This window comes from Hibiscus syriacus, unplaced genomic scaffold (assembly GCF_006381635.1).
Source record: "Hibiscus syriacus cultivar Baekdansim isolate YM2019G1 unplaced genomic scaffold, ASM638163v2 tig00110239_pilon, whole genome shotgun sequence".
NCBI lineage: Eukaryota > Viridiplantae > Streptophyta > Magnoliopsida > Malvales > Malvaceae > Hibiscus > Hibiscus syriacus.
In genome coordinates, this window is record NW_024062641.1 from 750,454 (window position 1) to 772,026 (window position 21,573).

The following is a 21,573-nucleotide window of genomic DNA, read 5'->3' on the forward strand; positions in this document are numbered from 1 at the left end:
TATATGAATTAGAAACCGACCCGAAATAATAAAAAAATTATTTTTATTCAATAAAAACAGTGACTTAATTGGAAAAATATATATAGAGAGAGGGGTATTATTGTAATTATTCCTAAATATATAAGATAAAATTATATATTTTTTGGGTCGGTCGGGTATTTTTCACCCTAAACCTGAACCTGACCTAACCCGAATATCACACTTAAAAAAAACCAAACCGACCCGACCAAAATAAAGTTTCACCCGACCCGAATATATGAATTAGAAATCCGACCCGACCCGAAATAATAAAAAAATTACTTTTATTCAATAAAAAAGTGACTTAATTGAAAAAAATTATATATAGAGGGGTATTATTGTAATTATTCTTAAATATATAAGGTAAAATTATATATATTTTCAGGTCGGGTATTTTTCACCCTAAACCTGAACTCGACCCGACCCGAATATCACACTTAAAAAACCGACCCGACCAGACCAAAATAAAGTTTCACCCGACCCGAAATAATAAAAAATTATTTTTATTCAATAAAAACAGTGACTTAATTGGAAAAAAAAAATTATATATAGAGGGGTATCATTTTAATTATTCATAAATATATAAGGTAAAATTATTTATATTTTTGGGTTGGGTATTTTTCACCCTAAACCCGAACTCGACTCGACCCGACCAGACCCGAAATAATAAAAAAATATTTTTATTCAATATATGAATAAATTACCAAAATATTGATGAGGGTAGTATGGTCAATTTCAATTCCCTCTAACAAGGGAATTAAATTCCATCATAGAATGAATGAAATTCACTTTCCCTCATTTAATGGAAAATTGAAGTCATGAGGGATTCCAATTCCATTGGAAAACTTGAACCAAACATGGGAAAGTGGTGTAATTGGATTCCAATTCCCCCTAATTCCAAGAGATTCATGCCAATCAAACACCACCTTATCTCTTGTGTTCTCTCTCATGCATGACTGATTTTCTAATGAAGATTTACAAGTACAACTATAAATTAAATAAATAATAAAAACATTTTCCTATAATCATTAATACAAGAAACTAATCACTTGAGATCATACAATGATCATACTAAGAAATTGTTAAAAAATATAATCAAATAAACTCGAATGAAAGATATATACGAATAAATTTGATTGTTTCGAAAAACAAACCGAAAAAGAGAATCAAGTTATTGAAAGATCATTAATAAACAACAAATTAGAATTGAGTGATGTGAAAAATTGCCCACGAATGTAAGTTGTATATCCAAATCTAATTTGACGGTCCAAATTATAAAAGATCAATATGATAATAAATAAGTGTCATCTAGATCAATCATGTTGATGTCAAATCAAAACCTAAAAAACGGATAAATGAAACTAACGATCAAATGATCGAAAACGTACCAAAAGAAAGAGGGAAACATGCCATAAAAATAGAGGAGAAAGTGTTATAAAGATAAAATTATTAAAAAAAACAAAGATACATTATGATAAAATAAAGGGAAAATAATGAATATCAATGATTAACAATCAACACTAAGATTGATATTGCCGTTGACCGCAAAGATGAAGAAGAAAAATAACTAAAAGTAGTAAAGAAAAAGAGAGAAATTTAGGGGTGCAAACCTTAGTGATTGTATTTAAACGTTTCTATGTTAGCAATTTTACCGAAAACCACCTTAAAAATAATTAAATATCAAAATAGCACCCCTTCAACAATATTAATAGATCTAGAACTCATTCGTACTATTTGACATAAAAGTAGAGGAGAAAGCGCATTCTATAGAACGCGCTTTGCATAGGTGACATCCCACTCAACAAAAGAGCTTTCTACAAGAAGCACTTTATACTTATTTGACAGTCCACCTGTAAAGCGCTTTTTATAAATCGTTCAACTCTTTTAAATTTTTAAAATTTTAAAAATATAACATTAAATATAATATTAAATTTAATATAAAAATTAAATATAACATTTAATTATATATAATAATTTAATTCGAATATAAAATTAAATATCCAAAATTTAATTCAAATGACTTTTAATATATTGAATTAATATAAAATTAAAAAATTCAAATAATTCAAATGATGTCTTTTTACGTAAATATGTTCCACAAATAAGTGGTTTTCTATTTCAAACGAGATTTCTTTGTATATGTTGTTCATCATCATTCGCATTAGTTCCCATTGTGATGTGTTATTAACAATCCCGCTGCTTGCTAAGAACTGCGAAAATTATGAAAAAAATAACATTGGTGACTAGGATTCATACGGTGATGGTGTTGGTGGAGGAACACCACCCGTTAAATATGATGCATACGAAGCAAAAGCATGATATATGGGCGTACAATATCCTTCGGGAAGCTCGATATATAACCCGACAAGCTCGGCATGTAACACTCACAAATCGATACGGGCGACCTGATCCAATCTGTAGTGTCATATTAGGGTAACAAGAGCGACCCACATTGAAATTACAGGAAAATTAAAATTTTGCCAAACAAAATCAAAATCATAAAATAATTTCAAATAAAATATAAGTTTAGAAATCATTTAAATGATAATTTTTTTTCAGAATACATGTTATAAAGATAAGATATGACCAACATTCCCCTAATTACATGTGCACTATACTTTATAAGCAAAATCAAAGGATTGATGTCTAACAGTATTAGATCCAATTTATTCCTATGAGACACTTAACAATTATCGGGAAGGGAAACACAAAACTTTTGTAAATTAATTGAATTTCAGAATTAGATCTCTATAAAAAGGGTTGATAGCTAACAGATCTAATCATGCATTCAGAAATTAGTACATCATAAATCTTAATGGTATTCAAGAATAGTTACATTAAGATTATGTACGATTCAGATATTCCCAGAAATGATTTCATCACTTAAACCTACAAGAGCTATTTAGTCATTTGATTCCAGAAGAATTTTGGTAAATCAACCAAAAAAGGGTAAACCAATCATTTAGGTCATTTTAGTACTTAAAGGCATTTCAATCATTTCATTCAATTCAATCATTTTGAATAATTCATAAATAAAGACTACTTCCGATAAATTAGTCTTAAGATAAATTAGTCTTAAGGTGTTTACTCAAGAATAAAAAATTCTATGTTTTGTGACTTTTCAAAGATTAGGAATTGATTATCATGATTTTTTTGAATAAATCTATAATTTAATCGATGAATTAATAGTTTCATCATACCAAGTTTTAGTGTTTAGGTAATTCCACTATCAAAGGCAATTTTGTCCTTTTTAAACCTTATGAGAATTTTCATTATTTTTCATCCAAATATCTCAGGTATTAAAAATCTTAATAGGAAAAATCAGAATTTAATGTTTCGAGGTTAACTTCACTGAACTTAAGATTATAAATTGGTCATCTAGTTCCTTATACGAGATATTCGAGTTTTATCCAATTAACTATCCCTTTTCCACATTTAGTACTAATTTCAGAGTAATCAATGATAAGCAAACGACTAAACATTTTTATTCATGCATGTACAAATTACCAACGAGTCCATAAAGTATACAAAAGGGTAGTAAAGTACTACCTCAACTCTGAGCTACATCAATCGACCATTTAAACTTTATTTGATAATTCTCGAACTTGAATTTAACGTCTCATAATTTATCAGATACATGGAAAAATAAATTACATAAGAAAGAAAACTTAATTGTGAAAATCAGATCAAATTGGAATATAAAATTCTAAAAAACAACTTACTGGGTTTGAATTTGGCGAAATGGACCTAAAAAAATGAACTTAGGATGTCGAAAAAAGTTTTTGAATAAACAAGTCAACAATTGGTAATTGATCGCCAATGGTCAGTCAATGTCCGATCAACGGTCAATGGCTAGTCATTGATCAACCACAACTCGACTCAACCAATCTTATTTAGTTACAGGGCTAAAAACATAAATTGCAAATATGCCAGCTGGCATTACATTCATTGCAGTTATAACAAACTGATCCTATCTTCCTCTTTCAGGTTACTGGGCCACCATGCATGGGCTGCTTCCATTAAACTTGGGTATGAACCTCACTGGATCCACTTCCTTCTGAACCGGTTCAACAACACGCTCCACTTCAGAGGGTAAATGCATCATTTCCTCTTCTTCAGTTGTAATCCCTAATTCCTTTCTTTCTCTTCATTCTCTCACCTCAATTCCCAATTCTCCATTCTCAATCCCTAACCCTAGGCTTCTTCCTTCCCCAATTCCTTCATTCTCTTCACAACCATCATTCTCATCCCGCTCATCTCCTCCAACTGTAATAATACCCGGCGCTGGAATCGATCCTTGTCCCCAAGGATCAAACTCTAGAAACTTTCCTTTGAGAACAGTATAATCCTCCTATGAATCACTAGTTTCATCAAGGTTTCTCCATCGCACCGACAACTGAGATACAGGTTTGTTCTGTCTATTTATTATTCTTCTGCCCATAACCTTATATGGCTCAACACGAATCTGACCATCATCATCCATTGCAGGAGGTTCAGTTGAAGAACTGACTGAGTCACCCACATGTTTCTTTAAGAGACTGACATGAAAAACTGGATGCAGCCTAGAAGAATCGGGTAAGTCCAATTTATACGCAACTTCACCAATTTTCTCAAGAATTGTATAAGGACCGTAATACTTTGTTGCTAATTTTAAATTCTTTCGCAGGGCCAGTGAAGTTTGGCGATATGGTTGCAACTTCAAGTAAAACTATCTCCCACTGCAAATACCCTCTCTGTTCGCTTTTTGTCTGCTTGTTGTTTCATTCTGTTGCTTGCCTGCTCTAACTGCCACTTTACCAACTGTCTAATATTCTCTCTGGTAATCATTAAATCACTAACATACTACACTTTAGTTTCTGTCTGCCAAACCATAGTAGGAGGTTTATAACCATATAAAGCTTGAAATGGTGTAAGCTTTAGGGTAGTGTGATAGGTAGTGTTATACCACCATTCTGCATGTGGCAACCATTTAGCCCACTGCTTTGGTTGAAAAAACATAGGCCCATTAAATATTGTTCCAAACACTGATTCACCCTTTTTGTTTGACCATCACTCTCTGGATGGTAAGCAGTGCTAAATAATGTTTTAGTCCCTAACTGCTTCATTAGTTCTTTCCAGAAGAGACTAGTGAATGTTTTGTCCCTGTCAGAAATGGCCATTTTAGGCTGGCCATGAAGTTTATAGACATTGTCCAAATATACTTTGGCTACATCAAGCAGAATAGGGATGTGACAATGCTAGGAAATGATGTATTTTGTAAACTTGTCAACTACCACCAAAATGCAATTTTTCCTCAAAGATATAGGTAAACCCTCTATAAAATCCATAGTTATGACCTCCCAAGCTTGTTGAGGAATATGAATTGGTTGTAAGAGTCCTGGCTTAGCAATATGCTTAACCTTTGTTTGTTGACACACTGAACAAGCCCTGATATGAGCTGTTACCATAGCTTTCAACCTAGGCCAGTAAAAATAAGCCTCTGATAAGTGGCATGTATACCAGAATGACCACCATGGGGTGAATCATGTAATATTTAAATAATCTGTAACCTTAGAGTACCAGTATCCCCAATATAAACTCTATTTTGAAATCTGAGAATGCCCTTAGAATACTTCCACTAGGATCCACACTAGGATTAACTGTTAAAATAGATATCCACTCAACAGCCAATTTATCTTCTCTATAAGTTTCTTCCACCTCTTGCACCCAACTAGGAATGATCAAAGTAGTACTCATAGATAAGCATTGACCCTGATCTTCCCACTGTCTAGAAAGGGCATCAGCAATTACATTAGATTTTCCTTTCCTGTATTGAATAGTGTAATCCAATCCCAACAGTTTAGTCAGACCCTTCTTTTGAATAGCAGTAGTTAATTTCTGCTCCAATAAATACTTGAGAGGTTCATGGTCTGTTTTGATAACAAAAGGACAGCCTTCCAAATAATGTCTCCATTTAGAAGCTGCCAATAAGATAGCAAGGTACTCCCTTTCATATATAGAAAGAGCAACATGTCTAGGACTAAGTGCCTTGCTAAGGTAAGCAATAGGTCTCCCATCCTGAGATAATACAACCCTTATTCCCCCTGAACTTGCATCTGTCTCCAAATAAAAACATTTACAAAAGTCTGGTAATGCTAAAACAGGGGTCTCACACATAGCATACTTTAATTTCTCAAAAGCCATTAAAGCCTCCTTAGTCCACTTAAAATTGTCCTTCTTGAGCAATTATGTCAAGGGTTTACTAATTGTACCATAACCCTTAATAAATCGTCTATAATAGCCTGTTAATCCCAAAAATCCACGCAATGATTTTAGAGATTTTGGCACAGGCCAATCCTTCATGGCTGCAACTTTAGAAGGGTCAGTAGATACTCCAGAAGCTGATATAATATGGCCCAAGTATTCCACTTGAGTCTGTCCAAAGAAGCATTTGGACCTCTTGGCAAACAATTGATTAGTTTTCAAAATATCCAAAACTAATTGAAGATGAACAACATGATCTGCCATAGAGGTACTGTAAACTAAGATATCATCAAAAAAACCAAGACAAATTTTCTAAGAAATGAACTAAATAATTCATTCATTAGAGGTTGGAATGTAGCAGGGGCATTACCTTAAATTCATAGTGGCCTTGATGAGTTCTGAATGTTGTCTTGTAAATATCCTCAGGTTTAACTATGATTTGCCAATAACCAGACCTCAAATCAATTTTAGAAAAATATACTGCTCCATGTAACTCATCCAGTAAATCCTCCACCACAGGAATTGGGAATTTATCTTTCACTTTCATGTTGTTTAACTTCCTGTAGTCTACAAAAAACCTCCAAGTACCATCATTCTTTTTAATTAGAAGACATGGAGAAGCAAATGGACTTTTGCTTGGCTGAATAATAGAGGATGAGATCATATTAGCAATCTTTCTTTCCACTTCCACTTTTTGATTATGTGGAAATCTATAAGGTCTTAAATTGATAGGAGCAACTTCATATTTAAGTAATAGCATGATCATGATTCCTTGTAGGTAGCAGACCTGTAGGCTCAATAAAAACACAGTGATATTGGTCCAAGAGAGATTGAATAGCTGTAGGAACAGACTTGGACCCCTCCATCATAGTAAATAGGACTACATGTCCCAAAATAGGTGAGTCAGAAACTGTCATCTTCAATAGAGTAGCCCCTGAAATCTGCTGTAGAGAATTAGATTGTGGCTGACCTTGTATAATAATATGCTCCCCTTTATGCACAAAACTCAATGTCATATTATTGAAGTTCATCAAAATTGGACTGAACAGTTTCATCCAATCCACACCTAATACCATATCACTGCCCCCCCAACTGAAGAAGTCTAAAATCATGCATAAAAGAGTACCCTTGCATCTTCCATTCCACCTCATTACACCTTGCTAAACTATAAAGTTGCTGTCCATTAGCTACTGTAATAGCCAAAGGATAGGGAGTATTAACCTGTTTACCAGCATCAGCCCACTGAGGTGTTAAAAAACTATGGGTACTACCACTGTCAATCAATATACTTAGTGGTCTTCCTTGAATTGTTCCTTGTATCCTCAATGTATTATGACCAATACATCCATTAATAGCATTCATTGATATTTCTAGGCTCTCTTCTTCTTGCATACTTGTTTGCTTAGATTCTGCTGGTGAGTTTTCTGAGGGTAAAACAATGTCCTCCTCCATCATCATGTTTAATTGCTTCACTTTACATTGATGACCTGAAACAAATTTATCTCCACATTTAAAGCATAAATTGTTTTATCTTCTGTAATCTATTAAATTCTGCTTTGGTGTTGGATTAGCTGAATTTTTCTGCTGCACTAGTAGTTGATTAGGCTTGGGAGTAGATATAGGATTTGGATAGGATGAACTTCTGAAGGCTGATCTCAATCTTTTGCTTTCAAACTCCATAGACAGCTCATATAACTTAGCTTGCCTACATGCCTCAGAAAGTGACTTAGGTTCTAAGGCCTTGACTCTATTTTTAATATCCTCCCTTAATCCACTAATAAACATAGAAACAAAACATTCCTCCCCTAATGTAGGGTTTTGAAGTAACATATGTGGCTGTAATTCCTCAAATTTGTCCTGATATTCCTCCACAGTCCCCCTTTGCACTAACTTTGTAAACTCCTCTGCTATATCAGTAAAAAAATCTATCACTGAACCTATGACATAGGTCTGCCTCAAACTCATGCCAAGTAACATGATGTTTTTGCATAATGTAACCATCAAACCAAATTTCAGCCTTACCTGCTAAATGCATTGTGGCCACCTCAAATCTTTGTTCATCAACAATATTACAAAGAGAAAAACACTTCAGACACTTTTCTAGCCATCCCCTTGGATTAATTCCTTCAAAAATTGGCAACTCAATTTTTGGTCTATGCCACATTACCCCTGACATATTAGAAGATCCCCCAATACCTCTTTTATCCCCTTCTACTACCACTAACTGATTTCTAACAGCACTGTTCTCTCCCATTAGATTGTCATTTTTAAAGCTAGAAAAATCAGCTGGTTTAGACTTAAGAATTCCAGGTTCATCAGGTTTATAAGTAAACCTAGTCTTATCATTTACCACTGTCACCTTCACAGGTTGTCTGTCACTCATATTAGATGAATTAAGGGTCTGTACCTGGTCATCAGCAGACTGATTTTGGTCCTCCTTCCTACCAGTCAGAATCTTCAAGATCTCTTCCACATATCCTTGGTTTGTAGTCAGCCTAGACTCCATTGTAGTGATCATGTTTTCCTGAATCTCCCACCATTTAGGTGGACTAGTCTCATCTTGTCCTTTTTTTTACCATAGCTACTAAGTCATCCATCTATTTTTGAAATCCAGATAAATATGTTTCCATACTCTGATTCTTCTTTGTCATGCCCACTGAATTTTTGTTGTTGCCAGAACTGAGGCTCTCGATACCAAATTGTTATAGTTCAAGAGAATTAGAAAAGAATGTGAGAACGAGGAAATAGAGAAGAAAGGATTTTAGAGAATAAGAAAAACACTTCATTCATAATCTGAGGAATCAATTGCCTCTCAGCCAAACTTATTTAGTTACAGGGCTAAAAACGTAAATTGCAAATATGCCAGCTGGCATTACATTCATAGCAGTTATAACAAACTGATCCTATCTTCCTCTTTCAGGTTACTGGGCCACCATGCATGGGCTGCTTCCATTCAACTTGTGTATGAACCTCACTGGATCCACTTCCTTGTGAACCGGTTCAACAACACGCTCCACTTCAGAGAGTAAATGCATCATTTCCTCTTCTTCAGTTGTAATCCCTAATTCCCTTCTTTCTCTTACTTCTCTCGCCTCAATTCCCAATTCTCCATTCTCAATCCCTAACCCTAGGCTTCTTTCTTCCCCAATTCCTTCGTTCTCTTCACAACCATCGTTCTCATCCCGCTCATCTCCTCCAACTGTAATAACGTCTCAGTCGGCTTGAGTTAAAATGGATCGGTTTGTTTCAAGTAATCTAGATTAGTTTAGGCAATCTGAACCAATTTAGACTGATTCTAGAAGACTTTCTTGGTTGATGACAATACCCACGCGTAGGGGGCGAAGCGTGCTGTAACACCTTAAATTTCAGGCTAGTAGTTTTTGGTTTACCCTAGAGGCATGTGGACCTCGTGGAATTTATTTTTTATAGTTGTTGGCCCGAGTTAGGCTTAATTGGGCTGGAATTGAGCTCAATTAGCCATAAAAATGAGGTTTTTGAAATATAGAAAGATGAAGAATGACCTATAGTGCGATTATCCTATTGTATAAAAATGAAAGCTTTTTTTATCTTCTTCATCTCATCCTTCTCTTCATTTTTCTTCTTTCCTTTTTCATTTTCTTCTCATTCCTCTCCAAGCATCATAAATCAAAGGTAAGCCCTTTAAGCCATTTCCTACTTTTAAGCTTCATTTTCGTCCTAAATCCCTCTAGTAATTTTAGTTTGATGATTCAAGTCTTGATTTTATGTTATGTGTTATTTTTTTATAAACTATATTAAAAATTTAAAAAATGGAATTATAAAATTTCATAAAATATAAAGTTAAATCATTAAAAAATATAAAAATATCTAAATTATATCAAATTTTTGAATTTTTAAAAGAGAAGATCCTTAATATCACCACAATCCATCTCGGGAGATAGTCCTACTAAACTTACCTAAGTGCATAAGCAATTGAGTTGAGGTGACAAAGGAGAATCAACCAGTAAACTATCCTATTAAATTACAGGAATTATCAAAAAAATTTATAATATAGTATTTATTCAAGATATTTCTTAACTATTGATAATACACACATCCTGTAGAGGCGATTACTTGAACTAAAGATCTCAAAAGAGATCAATATTCCTTTTAATCACTGAGATCACTCAATAAGTTCTAGGGATCCTCAACTTGCTTGTAAGAGGGAAGATAAATAATATGAACTTAATATAAAATGTATATAAGAGAAAATATTTAATATGTTTGATCTTGTTTATTTTTATGTGTAAGAGAAACAATAATATACTCTAAATATAGTGATCATAAAAAATTAAAATACATTAAATTATCCATATATATCCTGGGTTTGAATAGTTGCGTCTGCAAAATGTATGTGTTGTTAATGGTGACAGATCCACAGATTCCTAAGGAGTTTTCTAAGGGAAATCACATGCCACTCTAAAATTCAATTTTTTTCAGCTAGTTACATGTTTTATTAATAGTATCCACTTTAAAATTTTATTTGTATCGATGCATTAAACAATTTGTTTGTTTAATATATGTGTACATACTCTAAAATGTAATTTTGGATCTACCACTAAATCTTAATAGTTGTAAAGATTACAAAATATCATATTTGTTCAAAAATAATTCTCTCCATTCATTACGCTGATGTCACTTCATACGAATAATTGGCAAATTTTAAAAAAATACTTCACCGATCCCACAAAAAAATGTCCCTTAATGATTTTTTAAAAGTCAAAATTTTAAAATTTAACCATAGTTATTTTAAATGATTAAATTATAAAATATATATTTGAAAACTATTTGATTAAAGGGTTTTGAAATATATTTTTACATATTTTTATAAATAATAAATTTTAAATAATAACTAGTCAGAGTTTAAAAAAATGGACAAAAAAATCAATAATAGACATTTTATAGGACAGATGGAGTATTGATCAACAACAAACATGTTTGAAACCACCAAACCTAGAGAATGACTTGGTAAATCCATAAATATGAAGGAATACTAATTAAAGGAACCTTTGAAATTGGGAGAGGAGAACGTGACCCTTAACTAGAAGTATGCTGCTTGGAATGAAATGAAGAACATAAACGTTTAGAAAACCCAATGTTGGAATGAAATGAAAACGGGGAATGGACCCATTAGACAGCTAAGTAAGTGTAATTGGGAACTACGGACGTAGCACGAACAGAGAAGGAAGCACATGCAGTGTGTAAGATGGAGGAAACAATAAATGCCATGTTTTGGGTTCATGGTCTACACTCTACATTCACAGCTCTATTATTGTCTTCTCTAAGTGTTTTTTCTTCCTATTTTGGGCAGCAACATTTCTGTTGGAAGGGGTCCAAGCCAGTTGTTGTGGATAACTTCTCTTGCATGGGGTCAGGGTGGGGGGAGAGAACGTCCTAAACATGCGCCTTTAAGTTAATTTTGTGGAATTTTAGGCAGTCATTGTGACATTAAATGACCTAGAGATGTAACACTTTGCTAGCTGAAAATTGTGACTTATGATCCCCATGAAGATTCTTGGAAAGATTGTGTTCCCATTTAGATATGTCAATTCAAGCTTGAACTAAAAATAATTAATGTCGTTAACAGTTCATTTCTTTGGCTTTGAATAGAGAGTTGTGGTCAGTGAGGGAACGAGCATTGGTCAATGTTTTTTTTATAAGAGACGATGAAAAGAGCTTAACGAACAAAGTGATGAGGCTTGATGAAGACTTAGAGAAAAATATTCTCTTTGACTTTGAACATTTCTGTAAAATGTATTTTTCTAACATTCCATACCATTTTTTTTACAATAATACTAAACATTTTAAATTAACCAGCAACATTTTTATTATGTTTTTCACAAACACTTTAATCCAACAACAATGGTGAATTTTCTTTAGACTTTATATTATATTTGGACAAATGGGTTATTTATTTATCCGAAAAATAGCATGCCTGCTGCAAATAAATAATATAATGTCCACTGCACACTCCCAACAAGACTATACCAAACAAAAGAACCTATACCAAATTCCAATCTATACACAATTTGTTATTAACAAAGTTAACCTTACTAATGTTCTTACTCATCAGCCTCCATCTAATTATATCTTTTACCTGACAGATCAGCTCATACGTACACTTAAACTTGCTTCCCTTGAAAAATCCTTACATTTCTCTCTCTTCAGACAAGGTAAATGACCGAATTCCATGCAATTTTAAGAATAACAGTAAGCAAAGACTTCCCCTTAAACTTGCCAATGGCCCAGACAACCTTTGGAGTAGGAGCAACTGAAGAATACATGATCCCTTATTTCCTATTCACCATCACAAAGAACACGACTCGCAGTAATTTGGAGACTAAAAGAGGCTAGCCTATCCCTCATAGGCCGCCTATTCATCATGGTCATGTAGGAGATCACAGAGTGCCTCGGAACATAAAAAAGTGTGCCAGACCAAGTTGTGCCATGGCACTTTCTCATTCTTCATCCTAATAGTTTCCCAAATCTTGGCAGCAATAATGCTTGGAGCAGAAAGGATACCATCCAAAATAATCATTCTTAACTTCACTAACAGCTTCCAATTTCAGCTCCAGTCACTCTTACCTTTCATATGCAAAAAATTGACTCCCTTCATCACATACTCATAGCACCAAGTCACCCAAAGGAATCCCTCCCTCATCAAGATGCTCTTGATAAGATGCATCAAACAAGCATTGTTCCAAGCTAACAGATCTTTAAGACCAAGTGTCCCTTCCAACTTGGGACAATAAATCGAGTTCCAACTCACCCTTGTCTGCTTTGTTGTGGTTTCATCGTTCTTTCAAAACAAACGAGTACAAAGTTGATTTATCCTCTTCAAAATGACTTTTGTGAGAATCAATTATCTACTCCAATAATACTAAATGTTGAAAATAACTGCATGAACGACTTGTAACTATATTAACATAAGACAAATGCCTAGTAGTCCAAGCTTAAAATTGAGCTTCTATCTTATCCAACAGAAGCTTACAATCAGCAATAGTCAATAATAGTCTTTGTATTATTAGTTAGGCTTAAAACAATCTAAGCTTAATAAATTTAATCAAATTAGTTCAGAAACTTTTTACAGTATCCTATCAACTTCAAATGTCAATTTAAAAAAAAATAGTTTAAGGACTATTTAAAAAATCGTTAAGTTTATAGACTAATTTGACCTCAATGAAGACTTAATTATCAAATAGGCTATCGTAATTACACTTCAAAATTAGTTTAATTACACCTCAAAATTAGTTTGATATTGATGTGGAGAAAACTTTTAATTAAAATTTACGTTTTAAAAGTAGAAGCAATAGCAAAAGACTAAAAGTTAAAACAATAAATAAGTTGAAACAATAGTTTTAAACCAACTGCAAAAGCTATTTTCCAGCTTTTCTTTTTTTAAATAGCGTTTGAAAGTATATTTATAGTTTTACCCTTGTGTCATGGGGATTCCATTTATTTACAAGGAAAGAACTTTAAAATTTTATATTTTTAAAAATTATGTTTTAATTACATTTTATTTCAATAATTTATATATTTAAATTAAAATTGACATATTAATTATATTAATTTTATATATATAATATTAATAAATTTAAATATTATTTAAATTAATATTCTTAAATTTTTTAATTTAAGATCTAAAATGTTGATTTACCTACTTAAAAACACTTTTAACAGTAGTCTTAAAGACTCAAAATTTTAAACTAAATAAACAAAAGTGCTTTCATGAAAAATCACTTTAAAAGTTTATTGATATGATAGCCACATAACGTCCAATAGATTGAAACTTGTTTATTATTTTTTAAAATAAAAATTTAAATATGCTAAGAAAACTTAAAATATTTAAATTATAATAATTATTTTAAGTCAACAATTTCTAAAGTAGGTGATTAAAAACTATTAATGAACATCTCGTGTTTCTTATGTTGTGAGTTAAATAAAAATTCCTCTTTTTCCTTCCCTAAATAGTAATTACTGCAAACAGTGGTTGCATCAGCTGGAATTGAAGCTCCCTTGTGATGCACGAATTGTGGGTATATATCCCCATACCCCACCAGATAGCTCATTTCCTTGGGTTATTGCCCAACACATAATCAGCCTGCATACTAAATATTATCACATAACTGTTATTAAGACATACTTTTTAGGCAACATATTTGTCATGGAACATAAACGACATACCTGTGATTTTGCAAAGTCTCTACGATCTGAGTGTTCGAATGATTCGTCACCACAAGATAGTTTATCGGTGTTTTCTGTACGCATATAATAGCTGTATAGAGCAGCTAAAAATGCAGAACCAACAGGATTCTGCAGAGCATCCCATTCACTTATCCATATAAGACCACCTGCAGTAGTAACATTATGCTGGTAATCCAGTTTATAAGAGCAATATTAACAGTCTAAAGTTATGATTGCGGATTTGTGACTTAAAGGGCACACATAAGCTTTGAAGGAAACCTTACTTTTTGTTCTGCTGGATGTGGCAGAGGGAGAATCCGGTAGAAAGGCACACATAAGTTCCTCGGCAGCTTGCTTGTAATCTTCGAGTCCAGAATTCCCGGAGGCTCCTTTGTCCCCTAACAAGCTTAAGCTTGAAAGTAAAACCTGTATAGATGCAGCATATTCAAACAAGTTGTATTTGGAATGAACTCAAGTTAATACTACCGATTTTGTACAATAGTCACTATAGGCATGAACATTGAGAACTTGAGCATTCCTACAGCATCGCAATACATGAGAAGAGTCTATGAATGTGTCCAATATACATGTGAAATAGAAAGCGATTTATATCAAACCAAGAAATCACTTTTTCAAGTGCAACAACAATGTTAAACAAGAAGGTAACAAGCTTAATCTTGTTTCGAATTCCAGAGAAAGAGAACACTACCTGGGCTCCAGCAAGTTTATTATCCCAGCTAAACCAAGTTGGACCGTCTGCTTTGCCATAATTTTCCACATTTTCCCCAGTTACATATTCAAGATACAAGTCGTCACCTGTTGCATGGTAGAGCCAACTTGCACCCCATATGAGTTCAGCACCATATCTTGTTGAATTGTAATATTTTGCAACTTCTGGGAGACTCGGTGTAAGAACCTTTATGCTCGTCTTCAAAAGTAAAAAGCTGCTTGGCATGCTTAAGAAGGGTACTTGAAAATTAGAGATTTTTCTCAAACACCAGAGACGCTGAAGCCAGAGCAGCAGCAGTTTCAGCTGCAACATCGACCCTGGAAGCGACGTGTTCAAATGTTTGAGAGGCCTCTTCCCATTCATTTTCTCAGGCTTTTCCCAACACTTGTGGTCCTCTTTTGGGTCACCCACCTACCTCAGTCTTGCAAGTTAGTGCAATCATCAAACAACTTACATGCACTTGCACAATCAATCATGTACAATTATATACCTGAATATAGAGCACGTTGGCAGAGGGATGAGCATTTATAAGGAATCAGTGATCCACCTGAGAGAACCTTTAGCAAATTCTAGTTGATTCGCATGCTCCATATGAACTTCATACTCAAGAATATCCCATGATAACACAGTATCAGTGAATGCCATTGGGAAACAAAATTTCAAGTTATCCCCAGCATCATACATCCCCTTGGATAGATCCAGCTTTGCTTCACTCCCGTCCTTCAGCCCCGAATCTCCTCTCCATGATATCTTATCATTTACTAGCTTACCAGCTACCACAACAAACGACCAACACTTCATAAATCAGTATCTAATATTTTAAAAAGTTAACCAACAAGTTCATACGTAAACAAAGAAACAAATAAGGAATGAATGAGAGAGAAAAAAAAGGGGTACATTTTTTAACATCAAAAAATTGCATTGCGATTTTGAGAGCATCTGCATACTTGTTGTCTTCCATGGAACCTTGGGAGGAATTTCCATGATCCATTTTCTTCTTAAGCATAAAAACCGCCGACCGCAACCGCAGCCAGTACTATAATGATGAATACAGCATAAACATCGTCTGGGCGTTGCCATTCTTTTGTAACTTCAAACTTCACCCCTCAAAGAAACGTTGAAACAAAGATATACTGGGAAACAAGTGCATGGTACAGTGTGATAGGTTTGAAGAGATGGAGAATTGAAGACTGGTTAAAATGTGGAAATGAATATGTAGAGTTGTTATGAATGGGTTCGGAAATATGTATTTTGGGAGAAATATGGTTAAAAACAGAGGGGATTAGTTCAATAGAAGCTATTTAAGGTAACGAGTTAACTGGATCTGGTGAAGAATCAGCAAAAGGTTGGCCCTCATAAGATACACAAATTACAATATTTCGAACGAAATTTCTTGTAATAGTACGATTATGTGGTCTAATTCTGGTTTGAGTACCTCTACCATGCTGAAATTTAATTTCTCTTCTTCCCTTTTTTTTTGTATATGTTAGAAATAGGTCAAATTTATAATACCATTAGTTGTTAATTAATCAATAAGTCAGGTCACATAAAAAATATGGGTAAACTATCGGAATTGTCAATTACCTTTAATATTTGTGCACTTTTACTCATTAAATTAAAACATTTGGAATTTTGGTCACTTTATTATCGTTTTATTAATTTTTTTTGTCATTGAGACTGTCATAACCATTTAAAAAAAACAATTAAGTTTAAAAAAACAATTATGACTATATTTGAAAAATTGGCAATTTTGAATTGATTTGATTAAATTGAACATGAGTCGCCATCGATCTTTAGGTTAGGTAGGCCAACATCTAAAAACGTCTTTTAAAACAATTTTAAGAAAAATAAATTTTTAGACAAAAATTGGTATGCGTTGTCAAAGATTCAATTTAACGGGTCCGGGAGTCGGTTACGCGTGAGGAATGATTAACACCCCCACAACGCCCAAAATTGGTACTTAATCGCTTACACGTTGTCGTAATGGTGGAAAACAAAATTTGAATCGATATTTAAAGTACGATTCATTTATTGAAGTTTAATTAATTTGCTCCTAATTGATTAATTAAAGAAAATTCTTTACCTTGATAAGAAATCTTGAAATTTGTAATCCTCCGTCGGAAAAGCTATCTCAACTATTTCTCATCCGTACAAGAATATTCTATCTTCGAATTAAAAAAGAGTTAATATCGAAAATTTGTATAGAATACATCATGATTTATTTTTCCAAAACACACATCATTAATACTAAAATTCAATAAATAAATAAATAAATAATTAAAATTAAAACACTAAACAATATGAAAATAAAATAAAAATATAATGATTTTTATAAGTTCATAAAAAGAAGGATTCGCGCTTTCAAGTCCGTAATCTGTTTGAACGTCGTATCGGATTGCACCACTTCGATAAAGTGATACTTTCCACGCCGTTCTACAAATACATTCTTAAAAATATTCAAGTGAAATACTGAGTAGTGGATATCTTATAAATTTAAAATAACAAACAAATAAATAAATAGGCTAAGATTAAATACAATGATATACATGTGTATACAAGCATTAAGAGTACTTAGTAAATAGATTTATTTTCATAACAAGATACAAATAACACTAAACAAATATAAACATATATATGGCAAAGTGAAAAGAAATTGCATCTAACTAATGCAAGGGATTAAAATACAATAATAATTAAAATGAAACTAATTATAACATACCCTATTAAAGTAAAATAAAAATAAAGGGCTACCTATGTATTAATCCATATTCCTTTTTCAGAAATTAAGTTAGAATAATGACCAAAACACATACATGACAAAACTAGCAGGGGCTAAAACATGAATAGTGAGTTAAAGCAATACTTTTTAATATCCAAGGACATAAGGGTTAAAACAAAACAACATGCAAATAAATGGACTTACATGACAAAAACGAAGGTGATTTTATTATTGACTAAAATATAAACATTACAAATTATATGAAAAATGTGAAATAAATCATAACATGAAGATAATAAGCGAAATATGACTAAAAAGTGACCTAAATAAAAATAATAAAATTTAACGGAACAATTCAAAACAAATAAATAACATAGCAAGTGACCAGAATAAAAGTAAAACAAAACATGCATCTTAAATCAAAACAAACAAAACAAATCCATGACCTAAATGTAAAAACACGGCAAGATATAAGGGACCTAGGGAAATTTCCCCACGAATCGCCAACCAAGATGTTACATATGCTAAAGACAAGGACCAAACAATAATTTAACCCTAAATTAGTGATAAGAACACAAATGTATTCCTAAAGTTAGGGGACCTATAAGTAATTAACCCATGATTTGGTGACTGAAACGCAAAAACACGCTAAAGGTTTAGGGACCTTAGAGTGATTTACCGAAAATAACAAAATAAGTCTACTACTCACCCCCATTTTTATTCCGCCAGAAAAAATTAAATCTCTAACATTTGCTCACTCCTCTCTTCACGCGTGTGGTGGTCGGCGCCTAAAGAGCCCGACGCTCAGGCCACCATACATGGGTGGCCCCTTGATTAGCAACAATCGACACACAGAAAACCCCTCACCAGCAGACCCCGACAAAGCTGAACATAATCTCTTCCTCCTCTCCTTGGTCGAGGAAGCAACCACGTGGTTGACCACCACAAATGGTGGCGCCACAGCCCAAACCAACACCGAATAAATTCTACCTTCTCCTTGACGACCCCATTACCCCCGACAAAGCATTCTGGCAGTAAGGTAATTCTAACTCCCAATATTCTATTTTTTTAGAAATCATAGAACTTGCATTTGAAAGAACAAAGAAATTACAAACTCTTTTTTTTTTTTTGCATTCAAATAATTTAACATGTATATTAAGAAAAAAATGTCTATAATACATTTTCCTTGAGAATTTATTTTTTGGTTATGTTTTTTGATTCCTGATAAAAATTCGTTCCATTGCTTTCTTTTCATTTTGGATTATATACCCTTTACAAATTATAAACAAAAAAATTTGTTTGCTGATCTCTTTGTTGATGCATTCGGTGGTGCCATGATTTGGAGGAGAGGGTGGCCTTGCTGCTGTCGTGGAGGTATGGGCACGGGATGGAGTTACAGCGGGGTATGGTGACTAGAGCAGCAGGGTCAGTCGACCAGGTAAAGAAACCTAACCGGGTCTAGGGCTCACTAACGGGTCTGGACCGGTCGGATCTCGGGTCTGGTTTGGGTTCCAGGTGGGTTGTTGAGCGGGCTTCGAGTTGTATCTGGGTTAGGTTGTAATTTGGGCCTACAATGTAAATTAGAATAATAATAATAATAATAATAATAAATAATAATAATAAAAAAGACTCGGACAAAAACGGGTGTCTACAGCTGCCCCTCTTCGCACATTCTTGTGTTAACAAGAATAGGGCAAAGACGATAAGACAATGAATTTTTGTCTGATTCTCCTTTTTGACTTTGAAGATTTGATAATTAAGGACGATGTTGCTTATCCGCGATGAAGTGTTGTGGTCGTTTTTTAAGGATATTGGAGATAACATGGTTTCTACGCGATAAGGAAGTCTGGCTATCTAAGGATGACGCGACTCCTACGTGATGAAGAGATGTGGTCGGTGGATGACACGGTTCCAACGTGATGAGTACTGTTGGCCATCTTTAGGGACAAATGGAGATAGCATGGTTCTTACACGACGAGGAAGTCTGGTTATATAAGGATGATGCGGCTCCTACGTGATGAGGAGATCTGGACGGTGGATGACACGATTTCTACGTGATGATGATGGCTGGCCATCTTTAGGGATGATGATAACACGGTTCCTACGTGATGAGGACAGCTGGTTATCTAAGGTTGACGTGGCTCCTACGTGATGAGGAGATCTGGTCGGCGGATGACACGATTCCTACGTGATGAGAACGGGTGGACATCTTTAGGGATGATGATAGCACGGTTCCTACGTGATGAAGACAGTTGGTTATCTAAGGTTGACACGGCTCCTACGTGATGAGGAGATCTAGTCAGTGGATGACACGGTTCCTACACGATGAGGATGACTGACCATCTTTAGGGATAATGTTTCAAGAGAGACAAAATTTGTTTCAAGAGAAACAATCTCACATGTTTATGTTTCAAGAGAAACTATCTCAAAAGAGACAATTTATTTCAAGAGAAACAATCTCAAAGATTTTATTTTTCAAGAGAAACTGTTTCAAGAGAGACAATCTCACATGTTTATGTTTTAATAGAAACTGTTTCGAGAGAGACAAAATTAGTTTCAAGAAAAACATTCTCAAAGGTTTTATATTTCAAGAGAAATTGTCTCAAAAGAGACAAAACTGGTTTCAAGAGAAATAATCTTAAGGGTGCGTTTGGTTCACGGAATGTAAGATTATCAGTGGGAATGTAAGACTACCAGAGAAACAATCTCAAATATTTTTTTCAAGAGAGACAAAATTTGTTTCAAGAGAAACAATCTCACATGTTTATGTTTCAAGAGAAACTATCTCAAAAGAGGCAATTTATTTCAAGAGAAACAATCTCAAAGATTTTATTTTTCAAGAGAAACTGTTTCAAGAGAGACAATCTCACATGTTTATGTTTTAATAGAAACTGTTTCGAGAGAGACAAAATTAATTTCAAGAAAAATATTCTCAAAGGTTTTATATTTCAAGAGAAATTGTCTCAAAAGAGACAAAACTGGTTTCAAGAGAAACAATCTTAAGGGTGCGTTTGGTTCACGGAATGTAAGATTACCAGTGAGAATGTAAGACTACCAGAGAATAGGATTACTGTGAATGTTGTATTTTATGTTTAGTTCGCTTAGCAAGAATGTAAGATTACCGTGTTTGGTTAAAGGAATAAAAGATTATTGGAATATATATTTGACCAAATTGTCCTTATTATATATTTGTTTTTTTAACAAGTTGAAAATATTTATATATTTTCTTTAAAAAATTTAAATTCATAAAATTTATATAATTTTTTTACAAAATTGAATATATAAAAAGATTTAATGAAAGGGTAAATTTTTATTTTAACTCTTGAACTTCATATAAAATTTTAATTAGATTTTTTTGTAAATCTAAAATAGTTTAAGGATAAATTTGTAATTTAACCTTCGTAGAATTTTTATTATTCAATGACAGAAGGATATTTTTGAAAAAAAAATTTATAAGCATTTTAGTCCAAAACGCCGGTAATCCAACAATACCCAAGGAAATGGAGGTAATGACATTCCTGGTAATATAACCGAACAAATCCACTATTAGTAATCTAACATTACCGAGAATGAGATTCTCAGACTAACCAAACGGGGGAATATGGATTTCATTCCCATGAGAATCCCACATTCCCCCATCCAAACTCCTCCATCCAAACTC

The 21,573-nt window shown here is 33.5% G+C and overlaps 1 pseudogene; it reads right to left on the bottom strand.

The window, feature by feature from the left end:
• Window positions 1-9,182: 9,182 nt before the first annotated feature.
• On the bottom strand, window positions 9,183-16,637 carry LOC120114643 (annotated as a pseudogene).
• Between the last annotated feature and the right edge of the window lie 4,936 nt (window positions 16,638-21,573).